Genomic DNA, 17117 nt, shown 5'->3' with positions numbered 1-17117 from the left:
TATTAGGGGAAGTTTTATATCTTTGAATGCTTACATCAATGAAAGAGAGAAAGAGGAGATCAATGACTTAGGCTTGCAGTTGAAAAAGCTAGAAAAAGAACAAATTGAAAATCCCCAAGTAAATACCAAATTAGAAATACTGAAAACCAAAGGAGAGATTAATAAAATTGAAATTAAGAAAACTATTGAATTAATAAATAAAACCAATAGTTGGTTTTATGAAAAAACTAATAAAATTGATAAACCTTTGGTCAATCTGATTAAAAAAAAGAAAGAAGAAAATCAAATTACTAATATTAAAAATGAAAGGGGTGAACTCACCTCCAATGAGGAGGAAATTAAAACAATAATTAGAAACTACTTTGCCCAACTTTATGCCCACAAATTCGATAATCTAAACGAGATGGATGAATATTTTAAAAAAATACAAATTGCCCAGATTAACAGAAGAGGAAGTTGAATACTTAAACAACCCCATCTCAGAAAAAGAAATTGAACAAGCCATCAATGAACTCCCTAGGAAAAAATCTCCAGGGCCAGATGGATTCACAAGTGAATTCTATCAAACATTTAAAGAACAGTTAATTCCAATACTACATACACTATTTTTGAAAATTGGGGAAGAAGGAGTCCTCCCAAATTCTTTCTATGATACAAATATGGTTTTGATACCCAAACCAGGAAGAGACAAAACAGAGAAAGAAAATAATAGACCAATTTCCCTAATGAATATAGATGCAAAAATTTTAAATAAGATTTTAGCAAAACAAATACAGCATCTTATCACGAGATTAATACATTATGATCAGGTAGGATTCATACCAGGACTACAGGGCTGGTTCAATATTAGGAAAACTATTAGCATTATCGATCACATCAACAACAAAGCTAACAAAAACCACATGATTATCTCAATAGATGCAGAAAAAGCTTTTGACAAACACAACACCCATTCCTACTAAAAACACTGGAGAACGCAGGAATAAAGGGAACTTTCCATAAAATAATAAGCAGTATCTATCTAAAACCTTCAGCAAGCATTATATGCAATGGGGATAAGCTAGATGCGTTCCCAATAAGATCAGGGGTGAAACAAGGTTGTCCATTATCACCACTATTATTCAATATGGTACTAGAAATGTTAGCTGTAGCAATTAGACAAGATAAAGATATTCAAGGAATAAGAATAGCCAAAGAAGAAACTAAGTTATCACTCTTTGCAGATGATATGATGATTTACCTAGAGAATCCCAGAGATTCAAGTAAAAAATTACTAGAATTAATAAACAACTTTGGCAAAGTTGCAGGTTACAAAATAAACCCACACAAATCTTCTGCGTTCCTATATATTAGCAACAAAGTCCAAGAGCAAGAGATAGAAAGAGAAATCCCATTTAAAGCTAGGGTAGACAGTATAAAATACTTAGGAGTCTACCTGCCAAAACAAACCCAGGGATTATATGAACACAATTACAAGACACTTTTTGTACAAATAAAGTCAGATTTAAGTAAGTGGAAAAACATTAGTTGCTCATGGGTAGGCCGTGCTAATATAATAAAAATGACAATTCTACCTAAATTAATATACTTATTTAGTGCCATACCAATTAAACTATCAGACAATTACTTTCTAGAGCTGGATAAAATAATATCAAAATTCATTTGGAAAAACAAAAGGTCTAGAATATCAAAGGGACTAATGAAAAGAAATGCTTGGGAAGGTGGCCTAGCGCTACCAGACCTTAAACTGTACTATAAAGCAGCAATTATCAAAACCACTTGGTACTGCCTAAGAAACAGAGAGGTAGACAAGTGGAATAGACTTGGCACTCAAGATGCAGTAGGCAAGGAATATAGCAACCTTCTGTTTGATAAACCCAAGGACCCCAGCTTCTGGGATAAGAACTCATTGTTTGACAAAAATTGCTGGGAAAACTGGATAACAGTGTGGCGGAAATTAGGCATAGACCCATACCTGACACCGTACACAAGAATAAAGTCCAAATGGGTACATGATTTAGGTATAAAGATTGATACCATGAATAAACTGGAGAAGCAAGGAATACTGTATTTATCAGATCTATGGAGAAGGGAAGAATTCTTTACTAAAGGAGAGATACAAAGCATTATGAAATGCAAAATGGATAATTTTGATTACATTAAACTGAGAAGTTTTTGCACAACCAAACCCAATGCAACCAAAATCCGGAGGGATGTAGTAAATTGGGAAAGAATTTTTACAGCTAAGCTCGGGGATAAAGGCCTCATTTCTAGAATATATAGAGAACTGACCCAAATGTATAATTATACAAGTCATTCCCCAATTGATAAATGGTCAAAGGATATGAACAGGCAATTTTCAGAGGAAGAAATTAAAGATATCTATAATCATATGAAAAAATGCTCTAAATCACTATTGATTAGAGAGATGCAAATCAAAACAACTCTGAGGTACCACATCACACCTATAAGATTGGCAAACATGACAGAACAAGAAAATGATAAATGCTGGAGAGGATGTGGGAGAGTTGGAACACTAATTCATTGTTGGTGGAGCTGCGAGCGCATCCAACCATTCTGGAGAGCAATTTGGAACTATGCCCAAAGGGCTACAAAAATGTGCATACCCTTTGACCCAGCAATATTGCTACTAGGACTATATCCCCAAGAGATCATAAAAATGGGAAAGGGTCCCACATGTACAAAAATATTTATAGCAGCACTCTATGTAGTTGCCAAAAAACTGGAAGTCAAGGGGATGTCCATCAATTGGGGAATGGCTGAATAAATTATGGTATATGAATGTAATGGAGTACTATTGTGCCATAAGAAATGATGAACAAGAAGACTTCAGAGAGGCCTGGAAGGACTTATATGACCTGATGCTGAGTGAAAGGAGCAGAACCAGGAGAACTTTGTGCACAGCAACGACCACAGTGTGTGAGAGTTTTTTCTGGTAGACTTGGATTTTTGTAATAACGCAAAAACTTCTTATAAAAAAAAAAGAAATCCCAAAGGTGGTTCTCAAGGCAAGATGCCTTCCACACTCAGAGAAAGAAATATGGAAGTCACTCACAAAATGTAGCAGATCATGTTTGTGTATGTGTATGTGTTTGTGTATTATGTTCTGATTTGTTATACGATTTCTTTCATTTATTTTAGTCTGACTACATAGCATGACTATAGTGAAAATATACTCAATAGGAAAGTATATGTAGAATCTATACAGAATTGTATGCAGTCGCGGGGAGGGAGGGGGGTAGTGGAGGGTAGGTGGGGGGGGATAAAATCTCAATTGTATGGCAGTGATTGTTAAACATTAAAAAATAAAAATAAAATTTAAAAAAAAAGAAAAAAAAAAGAAGAGGGTGGAGACTGGTAAAGGGAACAAACCAGGATAGCCAGCACCAGCTTAGGAAAAGTATAAGCCATGGAGGTCAAGAGAAGGTTCAACTAAGAAAAGAAGCACAAACTCTGCTAATAAGGCTGAAGCTAACAGAGGTAGAAATGAACACAAACTCTCACCAAAAAAATGAAGCCAGCCTGCACTTTGAACAGAGATATCCAAACCAGTTCCTTCCACTAATGCAGATAAGCAAGTCCTAAGTTTCTGTAACTTAGAGAATTGACTGGGAGACTGATAAAGTGATGTGTCCATGGTCACACATCTATTATATGTCAGATGTTGAACTTAATAACTTCCTGACTCCAAGGCCAGTCCTCTATCCACTAAACCATGTTGCTTCTTAAAGATTAACACATAGTTGGAAAAAAAAAAATCATATACTTTATTACTACTAAAAAAAAAAAGTTATCAACTACTGACTCACATGGCTACTTTCTAATCACTACAAAATTTTTAAGAGAGTCACTTACAAACACATCCAGAACATGCTTAATAAAAATACGGAAAGAGAAACAACAAAAGGTAGGCTTTTGCAAATGACATTCTGCATTATCAGAGTAACTCATTATATAATTGATTTAAAAGTTCAGGGAACACAAGATTTCACTGTGTTGACTGGTCTTTGTTATAAACAAACAACATGAGTCAGATTAATCAACAAGCATTTATTAAGCAACTTACTACATGCCAGGCACTGTACTAACTGCTTTGTTTCGCTCAACAACAACAAAAAAGAATGAGACAATCCCCACTCTGGAGTTTGTAAGTCATACATGCATGTGCATGTACACATGCAGACACCCAGAAAATAAATCCAAAATAAATATAATGTAGTTAGGGATGAAGGTTATGAGAGCTGTTATGGAAATAAAAATGGATTACTACTTTTGAAGGTGGAAATGTTATTTCCGTATTTGGCAATTGACTGGAAATGTGAGGTGAGAAAAAGAGTTGAGAATAATTAAAGCCAAAGTTACGAACCTGGAAGATTGGAAAAAACAGTAGTGCCTTTGACAGCAACAGGAAAGTCTGGAAGAAAGGTAGGTTTGGAAGGCTCATGAGCTATGTTTTGGACACACTAAGTTTCAAATGTTTCTATGACCCACTCTGAAATGTCCAATAGGCAACTGGTGGCATGAGACCAAGATCAAAGAGCAACTAGGACAAGATTTATAAATTTGCGAGTCATTTGCATAGAAATAATAATTAAATCCACAGGAGCCAAAGAGATGACCAAGGGAGAGTATACAGCAAGAAGGAAGCCCAAGACAAAACCTTGGGGCACACCCAAAGAGAATACACTATGCATAACAACCCAGAATAAAGGAAACTAAGGGACTGGTCAAACAGGTAGGGAGAGAATCAGAAAAAGTAGTGACAAGAAAACCTAGAGGGAATATGAAGGAGGAGAGGATGGTAAGTGTTAAATAAAGCAGGCCAAAAAGGAAGAGCACTGAGAAAAGACTAACATTTAGCAAATGTGATCACTGATAACTTTGGAGAGAGGTAGCTTTGGTTGAGGCAAGAAGTCAAAAGCTGGACTATAAAGGGTTGAGAGGAAAGCAAGTGGAGGCAAAATGCATTTTTGGGGGGGGGAAGTTTGGTTAAGAAAGAAAGAACATATAATAAGGACAATAACTTATGAGAAGAAAAGTCAAGTGAAGGTGTTTTTAGGGATGAAGAAAACTGAGTACATTTGAAGGTAGTAAGGAACAGAACACAGAGAGTGTTGAGACTGAGTGGAGGATCACGGAAGGGGCAATTTACTGGAGTAGACAGAAGTGGGTGGGACCAAACACACAAAGATTCTGGCCTCAGTAAAGACATTCATTGTCAAAAAGAAGAGAAAAGAGGGAAAGATTTTGTGAAGGGGTTCTGAGATATAGTGAAGGGGAAGAAGAGTGAGTTTACACTGAAATTACCCTAATTTCCTCAATAGTTAATAAACATGTATTGAGCACTTATGTGCCAGGCACTGTGCTAAACTCTGAAAATACAAATATAAAAAAAAGAAAAAGGGTCTCTGTCTTCAAGAACCTTACAATATAATGGGGGGAAGATAACACAAAAAGTAAACTGAAAAGGGGGGAGAAGGGAAGGCAACCAACATGAGAGTGGGACACATGGTGGAAAAATCAGAGAAGTCCCAAAGCAGTGCAGCCAGAGGGGAAATGAGGTATCTAAACAGAGCTCTCTCTCAGAATATAAGTTTGGAGTTCATGTCTCCATTCTGCAATCAGAAGCGCAGAAGGTAGAGATAAGGTAGAATACCAAGGCTGATGAGATCTTGCCTTATCAGATGCAAGATAGGGAGACAGGGAGGGAGAAGTGTGGGAGACTTGAAAAACAGTTCCATATTTCCAACTAACTTCAAACATAGCTGCTTGCTTGCTCCACAGTAACTTCCAATTAAACATGTTCAAAATTAATTATGATCTCTTAAGACCAGGTGTTATAACAGAACCAGTAACAGAAGGGAAAAACCAAAAGACTTGGGTTTTAATCCCAGTTTACTAGTGTAACTAACTGGTGTCTCCAAATTCCAAAGAAAACATCCTTAACGCATAACCTTTACCCTCAAATAAAATCTACATAAAATAAATGTGATTAGCCAACTGCTGTCTATACTCCCTGTAAGTATAATTTGAAGGAGTGAAGTAGTCCCTAATCTGATCTGAAATAAGTAACCAACAATTACTGTGTAGTCTATCAGCAAGCACTGATTACGTATTACACTGAGAAGATAATTTACTATGTGTCCTCATTGTCCAATTCCTTATTTTCTCAGGATTCTGCAGAAAGATTGATTAGGGAGAAAGGATTGATTAGAAAGGGTTCTGCATCAGCTCTCACGCCTCTAAAATGATTTTTAGCCATCCATTAAAGATTGTAAAGTAAATTATTTCTATTACCATCTCCTTTCCCTTGTTTCAAGAAATGGAAACAAAAAGTTGATACTAGAACTTTTTTACTGGCAAGAGAAACAAAACCATTATGCTTTACTTCATTGTTTAGGGGGAAAAGCCATGGACCTAGAATCAGAAATAGGTCTGAGGTCTCACTCTGCTACTTAATTAGCTATATGACCTCGGATATCAGTCAAACTCTTTGAGTCTCAGTACCTAGGCTATAAAATGGTTAGTGTAACACTGTTACTGCCTACTTCCCAGAACTGTTGGGAAGATCAAATAATGTATGTGAAAGTATTCTGCACCATAAAAAGCTACATAACTAAGGCTATTACTGCCAGAATATGCAGAGACAGTGTGCACTGCAATTGTACATGTACATTGTAAAATATGGTACCAGTAGCCCATAGCCTCACCCTTGTGCTGGCCAGTCATCACCTGAGAAAAGATAAAAGGCAACGTAACTAATGTTTATATAGGGCATACGTATACTAGGAGCAGTATATACAGAGCCAGGCCTTGGAATCAGAAAGACCTGAGTTCAAATTAGACCCTAGACACTAGCTGGGTGACCCTGGGCAAGTCACTTATCCGTTTGCCTCAGTTTCTTCCCTGTGTAAAAAGAGCTAAAGAAGGAAATGGCAAACCATTCCATATCTTTGACAAGAAAACCCCAAATGGAGTCATGAAGAGTTGGACACAACTGAAAATGACCGAACAACATTAAACTGGGAAATTCTCTAGCTTTCTTCATTTGAAAGCTCCAAGCACTAGCTCACTAGCTTTTCAAGGCTCAGACCTTTTAAATGGCTATTTTTCCCCTTCTCTTTACTCTCTTCCACTATGAAAGATAATAACAGGGAAAAAGTGAAAATAAAGAGAAAGGGAGAATTCTGGTAACATGATAAACATGCTTATTTCTCTCTTTGTTTCCTGCAAGACACACACAAAAAAACCTGGAATGGAGTATTTTCCCCCTGAATTTTTCCATTTTTTTAACAAGCCCTTTACCCAAACCCCAGATCTTGTTCCTTTATATTTACCTGGCTACCAGCCTCCTTAAGACCCTCATTCTCTCTTGATTTGACTACCAGAATAGTTTCCAAAATGTTTTCCCCAATCCATCCTCCACATAAGCATCAAAATGATTTTTACTAAAGTCCAAATGTGAACACTACTTCACAAACTCCAGTGGGCTCCCCATCACCTGCAGAATCTCATAAACTCCTGTTTGGTACTTAAGGCTTTTCATAACTTGGTCTTATCTTACTTTTCATGCTTTTACACAATACTTCCCTTCACACTCACTACAGGGTAGCCAAAATGACCTTCTTACTGAAACCTCACATAACAAAATTCTATCTCGTGTCTGAGGGTGGCCATTAGCCCACACCTGGAATGTACTCACTTCTCACTGCCAGTTCTTCAAGATCTAGTGCCATCTTCTACAGCAAATCTTTTCATACCTCCCACTTACTTTAGGGCTTTGCCCCAAAGTTATCTTTTACATATTTTGTCTCTCTCTCTACATTTATACATATATATATATATATATATATATATATATATATATATACACACACACACATAACCTATATATACATCTATATAAGGATATGCCTATACAGCCCTATACACGTATACACACACACACATATGTATACACCTATACATGTATGTTACCTTGCCTTGTTATATACTGTTAGCTCAAAGGCAGGGACAGTTTCACTTGTTTTTTTATGTCTAGGTACTTGGTAGTGCCTGGCACATAGTAGAAGCCCAATTCTTGTTCCATTTCCTGCCTTGCTTGTTGATTAAATGGAGTCTTGGTCTTATATATCTTTATTAATTAATTGCCTCTATATCTTGGATATCAATCCTTTTTCAGACATATTTGATATACCTCCCCCTGCCCAAGCTTCATGCTTGTTTTTATCCTAGATGCAGTAATTTTGTTCTTGCAAAAGTCTTTCAATTTCACGCAGTTGAAATTATCTATTTTATCTTTTGTGATCATCTCTAACCTGTATTTCCCCTAGTTATAACTTTAAAAGGTACCTGATCTGATTCTCTTCTAATATTTTAGTGTGACCTTTAATATGAAAGTTATAATGTCCATTTTGGACATAATGTATTAATTACATCATGTAAGATGTTGAGCTAAACCTAATTTCTATCAAACTGCTTTCTTGTTTTCCTAGTAGTTGTCACATCAGGAATCCTTACACAAATAATTTATGATCTTGGCAATTAATTGTTAAACATTTATTAAGAAACTATCATAGGTGGAATGCTCACCTAGATTTTGAGGGTGAAATGAAAGACTAAAAACTTAACAGTATTTCTAAAAAATAACCCTCCCCCCAATCTCATAATTTTTCTCACTGATGATTTATCAGAATGCTGCCATGTCTGAAGTATGGTAATTCAACCCTCTGTACATCACTACTATTTCGCACAACAGATGAAATGTGGCAGAACCTAGTCAAAATAAATGGAAGCTGGGGAGGATGCTGGAGCAGTCAAATAGGTTAAATGAAATCACTGAGGTAGTTAAGAGAAGTATGGAAGTGGGAGGGTAAAATGGCTTGAGTTGGTGAAGTATAGATGAGAAATTAAGGTTGGCCAAAAAGTCCAGGGAAAAAAAAGCACCAAAAATACAGCAGTTAGGAAGGGCAGAGAAAAATAATGGAGATGATGGCCAATGGAATACAGAGAAAAACACCAAGATTTCAGTAGAAGTGTAAAGAAAACATCATTGACCTCCAAATGCTTTGAATTAATTCAACAAAATGTCAAATGAAAATATTCAACAAATATTTACTGATTACCTACCATACTATGCTCTGCAACTTTAAGCAAAACCTGTTTCCTCATCTGTAATTTTACTACCAACTTCTATATTTGTGAAATAATTTTTATGAAAGCAATAATCCTTAAGCACAATATAAATCAAGCAATAATGTTATTACCATGAAGGTTCCTGTATCTTAAAAGCACAGCTGAAGGCCTACCTTCTTTCAAATGCAACAATGAACTTTCTCTTACCTTGGAACATTAGAATTATTTTCTAGTTCACAGAATCATAAATTTACAGTTGGGTGGGAATTTAGATGTCCTCTAGTCCAATACCTTCATTTTTGCAAATGAGGAAACTGAGGCACAGAGATTAAATTATTTGCCCAATGTCATGCAGGCAGTAAGGGAAAGGGAAGGAAGAGGGAATAAGCATTTATAAAGTGCCTATTACATGTCAGGCACCATGCTATTTTTTTTTTTTTAACAGATATCTAATCTAATCCTCACAACAATCCTGTGAGGTAGATGCTATCATTTCCTCATTTTATAGCAGAGGCAGACAGAAGGTAAATAACTTGCCAGGAGGTCACACATAGTTAATTAGCATCTAACGTCAGCCTGGAATTCAGGTCTTCCTAACTCCAGTCCAGTTCTCTTTCCATTGAGCCACCAGCTGCCTCAGGTAGTAGCAGAAGCCGGCATACTGGCTCAAAATCCAGTTCTATTTCCACACATTACTCAAGGCTTCCCATGCTTAACGTCTTCTTTCCTAAATTTGATAAGAGTAAAGGTAGAAATCATATTTTCCAGTTATTTTGTTTGGACACCTAAGAATGAGCTGGAACACACAATAGGCCCTTATTAAAAATGTTTATTGGAAAAAATTAATTGAATGGCAGAACATAATGTAAATTTTCTGAAAAGGCTAATGAACAAATCTGTTTTTCTTAACAATAACTATTATAGGGAAGGACGGTTTGATTTGAGGAAGAGGAAGATGAATTAAATGTGACAGAAATACCCCCAAAAGGGAAAAGATAGATGCAAAATGAGAACATCAATAAAATATTTTTAAAATACACAGAAGAAACTGAAAAGAGATCAGGTGGCACAAATGAGCCAATTTTGTTATAACAGTATGCTAACTGACTGGAGCAAAGTCAACTATTTATTGACTTAACCACACGTTAAAGAAACTTTTAAAAAAATGTAATAGGTCTTCCATTTGTCAAAATCACTTATTTTATACGATTTGGTATTGAGTTCAGAAGATTTTGATACATTCTTTAATTCTTCATCATGACATTGGATATTAAGTATATCTGACAAACAATTCATTTTTCACAATCTAACCTGAGAAAAGGATGGCCTATAAATTTTTTCCATCCAATGGGCAATCAAGCACGTTCTCAGGACATTGTAATATTAATATCTTAACCCTCTGTTGACACATGACAAGATGTTCATTTTATATTATAAAATTCTGCTTCTACCTTGGAATTTCTATAATTCTAGAACGATTCTGCTTCTCAAGATATCAATACATTTATCAGAGTTCATTATTCCTTCAATGGGAAATAAGACTTACAGGCTCACTGAAAAGTGAAAAAAAAAAAATCCCCAACAAATTTGGGTATTTGGGGGTGGTGTGTGTGTGTGTGTGTGTGTGTGTGTGTGTATGTGTGTGTGTGTGTGAATATTTCACAATTTGATGTTGTTTTGTAGTTCTTAACAGGTGTATTCAGACTTCTAATAACAATTTTGCCATAGACTTGAATTACAAAATGAATTTCATCAGTAAAAATTACCTTTCTCAAATCTCCAATACTTCAGTCTTTGTATTGTCTTGCCTATGTCAAGCATTTTTTTCTTCATAGCAAGAGTCAGAAACTTTTATTTTTTTAAACAGGTCTTCTCTCTGTTCTTCCATTTTCAAGAAGCCTATGCCACATAGTGAAAACACCAGTAACAACTTCTTTGGCTACCAGGTCCTTATGAAGATCTTAGTTTTCTGAGATTAGACTATTTTGCAGCTAAAATGTGTCAGTTCCTCACACTGGTTTTTCATTTTGGACTACATTTTCCTTTGCATTTCAGTGTGACTAATCTTTATGGGTTGAACAATCTCTGAATCATTTGAGATCTCCAGGCCAAGAAGCCATTACAATTATCTCACAATATCAAAGTATGCTCTTCAAAAGCTACAACTTTTGCACATTTCCTTAGAATGATAACATCCCTTCTTAATAACCAGAAACTTAAAAACACAACAAAAAGAGCAACAAAACATTTGTGTATGGCACAAAATCTAATACTCAACTCAAAGTACTAAAGGTAAGGCTGGTCAGAGAAAACCAACTCAATCTAGTTTTGTCTGGTCAAGGTCAGACATTCTGAGTTATCACAAGTACATATAAATGACCACTGCAGTCACACACACAAAAAAGCACAGGGCTGGACCTGTCATTTTATTAGTGTAGGGAACTCTAAGGTGAGGATACCCCCTTTATCAATACAGGTTACTACCTTTTCCACTTCTCTTAACACAGCTGCCTAGTGTAATGAGAGGTTAAGTGACTTCAATCTAGGTTTTTCTGGTTTCCAGGTGAGCTCTCCATCAATTCCAAATTACTGCGTCATAAAATGAAATCATACCAAAATAGTTGCCAGTGCCAAATAATTCATACACCTCTGTACTACCATGTTATACTTAAATGTCCTTTTAAAAAAATTGTACATAATAAAGCTAACAGTTTCAGACACAAGTATTTTTTGTTCTTTGTACACTGAAATGTACATATACTCATACTGAAAATATAAGACAAAAAAATGAAATGGTGAATTGCAACAATTTTCTAGCTCCTACAAATCTTGCAATGTAATTGTTACCTCATCTTCCCCCTGTACCTCAATCCACTAGGTTCAAATTCTAAAAAGATCCCATAAAATCTCTAACCAAATGCACAATCCAAGACACAAACTGCCCTAACTCCAAGTCTCCTTTCCTAGTTTGGTAATTATGGATGAACAATCTCAAAGAAAACCTCAAGTTCCACTTTTCCTATCTCTCTTAGGTGGATTCCTAAACATCGTTACTGTTGGAAAACAACTCCTGTGAGTCAATAACTTCATATTTCTATTCAAAGGACAGCATCATTATACTTACTTGGAATACAAAGATTCTCCATAGGCAGAGTAATCACATTTTGTATTGTTTAAAGCCCAGAGAAGATATCCCCAACTATTTGTCATCCAGCTACTTCAGATAAATTTCTTTTTACCTTTTCAACCAGTTGCTTTTGTAATCAGCCTTTCCCCTTCCACCCTGCAGCTTCAATTCTTCTTTGGAGGACTGCAAAACTTTCTCGTATTTACAACACCTGCCACCAACTGGATCAAAGCTTCCTTCCTGCTTCCTATTAATTAACCACAACAATGTGGATTAGTGGATAGTGTTTTTTCAATTATGCCTAAAAACATTCACCTTCACTATCTTGGTTAAATTCATCACTCAAAACACATATTTTTGGTTCAACAGGAATTTTTTAAGCACCTAACTACCTAGATGCTTAATGAGCACTAGAAATACAAAAATGTTCCTGAACATGTCCCTGAACTCAAGATTGCATTCTACAGGAGAAATACAACATTTAAGCTAAGTAAAAATATAAGTTGTGATTTCAATAAACACAACTATGGGGTACCAAGAATGGTTCCTGTAGAAAATGACACCTGGACTGGCTCCTTGAAGAAAGTTAAGGATTTTAATAGGGAGTGATGAGAAGAGAGTTCAACTCAAACATAAGCTAAATATAAGCAAGCTGGTTCACTCCAGCAGAATAAATAATAAAATTTTAACTGATATTTATTTCTGCACTTTGATCTGTATGTTTTGACGCCTGTATAGTTTATCTCCTCTACCAGATGGTAAACTTAAGGATCATACGTAATCCTTTCCTAAGTATTCCTCATACTATTTAGTATTATTTAGTAATATTTAGGTGTTCTTCATACAATTCCTCCTCACATATGTAACTGATAAAAGTACTGCACTAGATTAGTTAACAATTACTGTGTTTTTTGTAAATATATTATTCTAAAGTAACATTTCAGATCAAATATTAAGGTTATCTTGGCCACCTGTACTACTTAAGGGGAACAATACTGGCAATAAATAAACAGCATTCGAACCTAGAATTCTTCAGAAACAAATAGGACAGGTCAGTGATTTACTCAAAACTGGATTTTAGTTTCATATAGAATAGTTCATTTTGGAGCCAAATATAATCACTCAAAAATCTGAATCATCCACAGAGGAAAGAACAGGTAGAAAAAAAAACCCTATTATCCACACAATGATATGTAACTGGGCAGAAAATCTATATAGCTTGACTATTAGCATAAATCTTGTTCATATACAGCAAATGGACAATGAGTTGGACCCAAAATTGAAAAGCAAGAGAAGTTGGACTGCTTTTGAGATGTTGCAAAGGTCTTTTAATTACCCTAAGCCTTTAAAAATACGAGTATTTTAAATATCATTTTAAAAATACCAACATTCTTCTAGTGTTGTAGTGAGAACAGTGTCATTGAACACTAGTGTCCAAATAACTGAAAATGAGACTAAGCCAAAGGGTAACGGAGCACGCCCGCAGTGAGCACAAGCAAAGACTATATAAATATACAAAAAAAAATAAAGAAACATGGAATTATAGGGAGAAATAAATTAAAGAATGTTACTAAAGAATGTATGAGTGAAAAAGATAGGTTGGGCAAATGAAGTAAGAGGTAACTGATCTGACAACCCATGTGCACGATTACAACAAGGGAAAGGAAGGGCAGCCCTTAACATTTCAGGAGGCTCTGTGTGATGTGTTTACGGTAGTCCAAGGGGCAGGAATTGCATGTAACAGGTAGGTAAGAAGGGGCTGTGATTTGTACCCTTAAAGGGAGTACCTCCAGATCCAGTATTCTCACACTGCACCCTGACCCTTCCAGAAAGCTTGATTGGGTAGCCTAGCTCTGTTGAAATTAATCTAAGAAGGTAATCAGCTTCAGTCCCAAATCCTCCTGGCCTGTCTCAAGTCTTTAGGGCTTTCTTCTGCCCCGACATGGATCATGGTCTGCCCAATTGCTCTACTAGTTCCCCTAGTCCTCCATCCACTCTAGTCCAAAAACACACCTTCTCCATATTATGAAATCCACGTGCTGCAAGTATAACAATTTATTTCAATAAATACATGAGGTTATTTATGATTTCTGCCAATGAGAAAATGAGTAATTCATTACTACTCAAAGGATCTAGAAAACAAGCTCTTGATCATTTCAAAAATTAAAAACAGCAAAAACAAGATAAAAATAAAGAGGGCCATTAATGACAGGAGAACAAAAAAAAGATTAACCCATATGTATAGATTAAATCACAAAAAAGAGCTTAGTAAAATGGTCCTTTGACATATCATACTGTAAGACAGTATGGAGGTAGAAGTATTTTGCGATTATTTGTCCTAAAGAGCTTAAACAGAATTTTTGAAGGATTAATGTATTTTTTTATTTCTCCAGTTTTATAATCGGGGCAGCATTCAGGGCTGTCCTTGCCTCCCCCAGCCCAGGCCCCCTCAGCGGGCTCTACCACCTCCCCGCCACTGGGCACCATCCTCCAGAACTCTTCGCACGTCACACCTCCCAGCCATGCCGGCACACGAATCGCCATTTATCCGCGTTCTAGTCACAAGTGCTTCTGTCATGCCTATAATTACCACACCCCCGTCAGCCTTTTCAGGCCGGTGTTGTTATGACATCTGTCGCCGTAGCCGCGCCCCACCCCCACCTCCACAGCGCAGCGTCCTGCCTTGTCTCCCCCCTCCCCCCAAAAATACCCATCCGCTCCGCTTTGGGGCCGGGGGGTAGGTGGGGGCGCCCGAACTTGTGAACTCCCACCCGGACTGTCCCTTCCTGTCTGGATTAACACGATGTCACACACGCACGCACACACACACACACACTCACATAGCCTATGACAAGCTCCTCCGGCGCCCCCCGCCACCCCAATCTACCACGCAGGCACCGCGTCTAGGCTCGCCCTCCCCGCCGTCGACGCCCCTGCGGGCGCCCAGTCCTAGCTCCCCTCCCCCACACACACCTCCTCCTCCCTTTCCTCCTCCTCCTCCTCCTCCTCCTCCTCCCGCTGCTCTCGCCGCCGCCGATCCGCCGCAGCCGGCGTTCCCGACAGTGACCAGCACCTCAGGGCCCAGCCCCAGGCCGGCAGGGCCTCCCCAACGTTGCCGTTAGCTGCGCGGCTACAGGAGGAGAAGGCGCAAGATGACAGGCCCAGGGATCGGAGCTCGCGCCCTCCCCGCCCCCGCCCCGGGGCCTCTCCCCATTCCCCGCGGGAGGACAGCCCGGAGTGGGAGGGGGGAGGGAGGAAGAAAAAGAGGGAGGATCCTGGCGGACGCCTTCCCCTCCCCAACCGCCGCCACCCGCGCGCCCACCTGGTTCCGTGGCAGCCGATCTCGAGCGAACGGTGGGTAAAGTGGGGGCGTCAAGCGTCCGCCGGTTCTCTCGACCGCACAGCTGACCTGCGGCTTCAGAGGCGCTCACCAGGCCTCGCTCGCTCTCCGCCGCCGCCGCCGCCGCCGCCGCCGCCGCGTACCGAGCAAGCAGCCAGACCAGAGAAGCCGGCGTTCGGAGCGCGCCTGCGTGATAGCAGCTTACATACGTCGGAGGTTGGGAGGGGGCGGCCGGGGGGGGGGGAGAAGAGGGGGAAGCTCAGTTTCTACGCCTGCGCGTTCCCTTTCCGCGATTAGGGTCCCGGACAGGTTTCTGGGAATTGTAGTTCCACCCGCCCGTAACAGCTTCTAACCAACAGCCCCTCCCCCTTCAGCTTGTGTTCAAAAGAAGAAAAACTAGGATCGGTCTAGCTCAGAAAAACGGATGGATTGAAGATGAAGTCTGCAGTACTCGGTTTATATTGGGGAGTGAAGGGCCTGGGGATTAGGAGAGTGATAATAAGGAGGGAGGAGCAACTAGTGTCGGATTACTAGGGAAGGGCAGGGAACAGGCCTCGCAGAAGCTACCGGGAGCTTTGGAGCCTGGGCGTCGTCCCTCCGCGGAGGAGGGAGGGGCGCTCGGACCGGCCTACCCGGCCTTTTGGCCCGTTTCACGCACTTCCCTACGGTGGATTACGGCCTGGGGGACAATATCTCTTTGCTCTGTCTGCACTCGTCCGAATACCTTTCTGCGTTACTGCTGCCTGTGTTATCCACAGCCGATGCTTGATAAACATTTGTAGCCCCGAAGTCTTGACTTTGCCCTTTTGTTTCCATCCCGGGGAGGACTCCGAGCCCTAGCTTGGTTTATAGCCCCATGTGGTGCTTGCGGCACTGAGCTGGTCAGTATTGATGTGGACCTAGAAGCCGCATCTCCCTGACTTGAGGACGGCTCTAGAGCCCCTCAGCAGGGGGCCCGACGTTTGACTGCAAACTGTGCTGCTGACCAGCCTGGAAGATCGTTCCAACGCAGATGGGATTCTGGCTGATCAGTTAGCTTCTTAGTAGGAATGAATGTCCCAGCGAATCTGGGATCTCCTGACCTTGCCAAGGTGGGGCCTACCCAGGAGACCTGTTCTGATCCCTTTCTCTTGTGTCTCTCATGTCCAGGACTCTTAGAGTCACAAAGCTTCAGAGGCGCAAGCAGGAATTCCCTTCGTCCACCCCGTGGATTCTCAGCCCCTCTGACTTAGCATATGGCTTTTGAGAATTGCTTGTAGCTGAAAAGATGGCCCATTCCCCTCTACAACATCTGACACAAGTGGCCATCCAACCTCCTTCTGAAGAAAGCTACTTGGAAGGAGCCCACTACCTCCATCACATTTTTGTAGGCTGTGTTCAGTTAGAAAAGCTTCACAATCAAAGCAAGATCCCACTCACTGCTACCTCTGCTCTCTAAGGCCATGCTAAATAAATCTAATCCATCTTCTACAAACTGGGGAATAAAATACACAT

General features: G+C 39.1%; 1 protein-coding gene across 4 annotated transcripts in view; it reads right to left on the bottom strand.

Annotated features, from left to right (window-relative positions):
• The window catches only part of KPNA1 (karyopherin subunit alpha 1), a 93841-nt gene extending 78107 nt beyond the window's left edge, over positions 1-15734 (bottom strand). The window contains exons 1-2 of one of the 4 annotated variants that reach the window (XM_072613808.1): positions 15606-15723; positions 12396-12530 (exon numbers count right to left, since the gene is read on the bottom strand). The gene's annotated coding sequence lies outside the window, so the exon portion shown is untranslated. Of the gene's footprint in view, positions 1-12395; positions 12531-15256; positions 15364-15605 lie in introns of those variants that run through there. The other 3 variants (XM_072613809.1, XM_072613811.1, XM_072613810.1) reach the window with 3 other exon arrangements.
• Between the last annotated feature and the right edge of the window lie 1383 nt (positions 15735-17117).

The sequence above is a fragment of the Notamacropus eugenii genome, chromosome 5, assembly GCF_028372415.1.
Source record: "Notamacropus eugenii isolate mMacEug1 chromosome 5, mMacEug1.pri_v2, whole genome shotgun sequence".
Classification (NCBI taxonomy): Eukaryota; Metazoa; Chordata; class Mammalia; order Diprotodontia; family Macropodidae; genus Notamacropus; species Notamacropus eugenii.
Note: the sequence above shows the minus strand (reverse complement) of the source record. Positions and strands in the feature narration are given on the sequence as shown.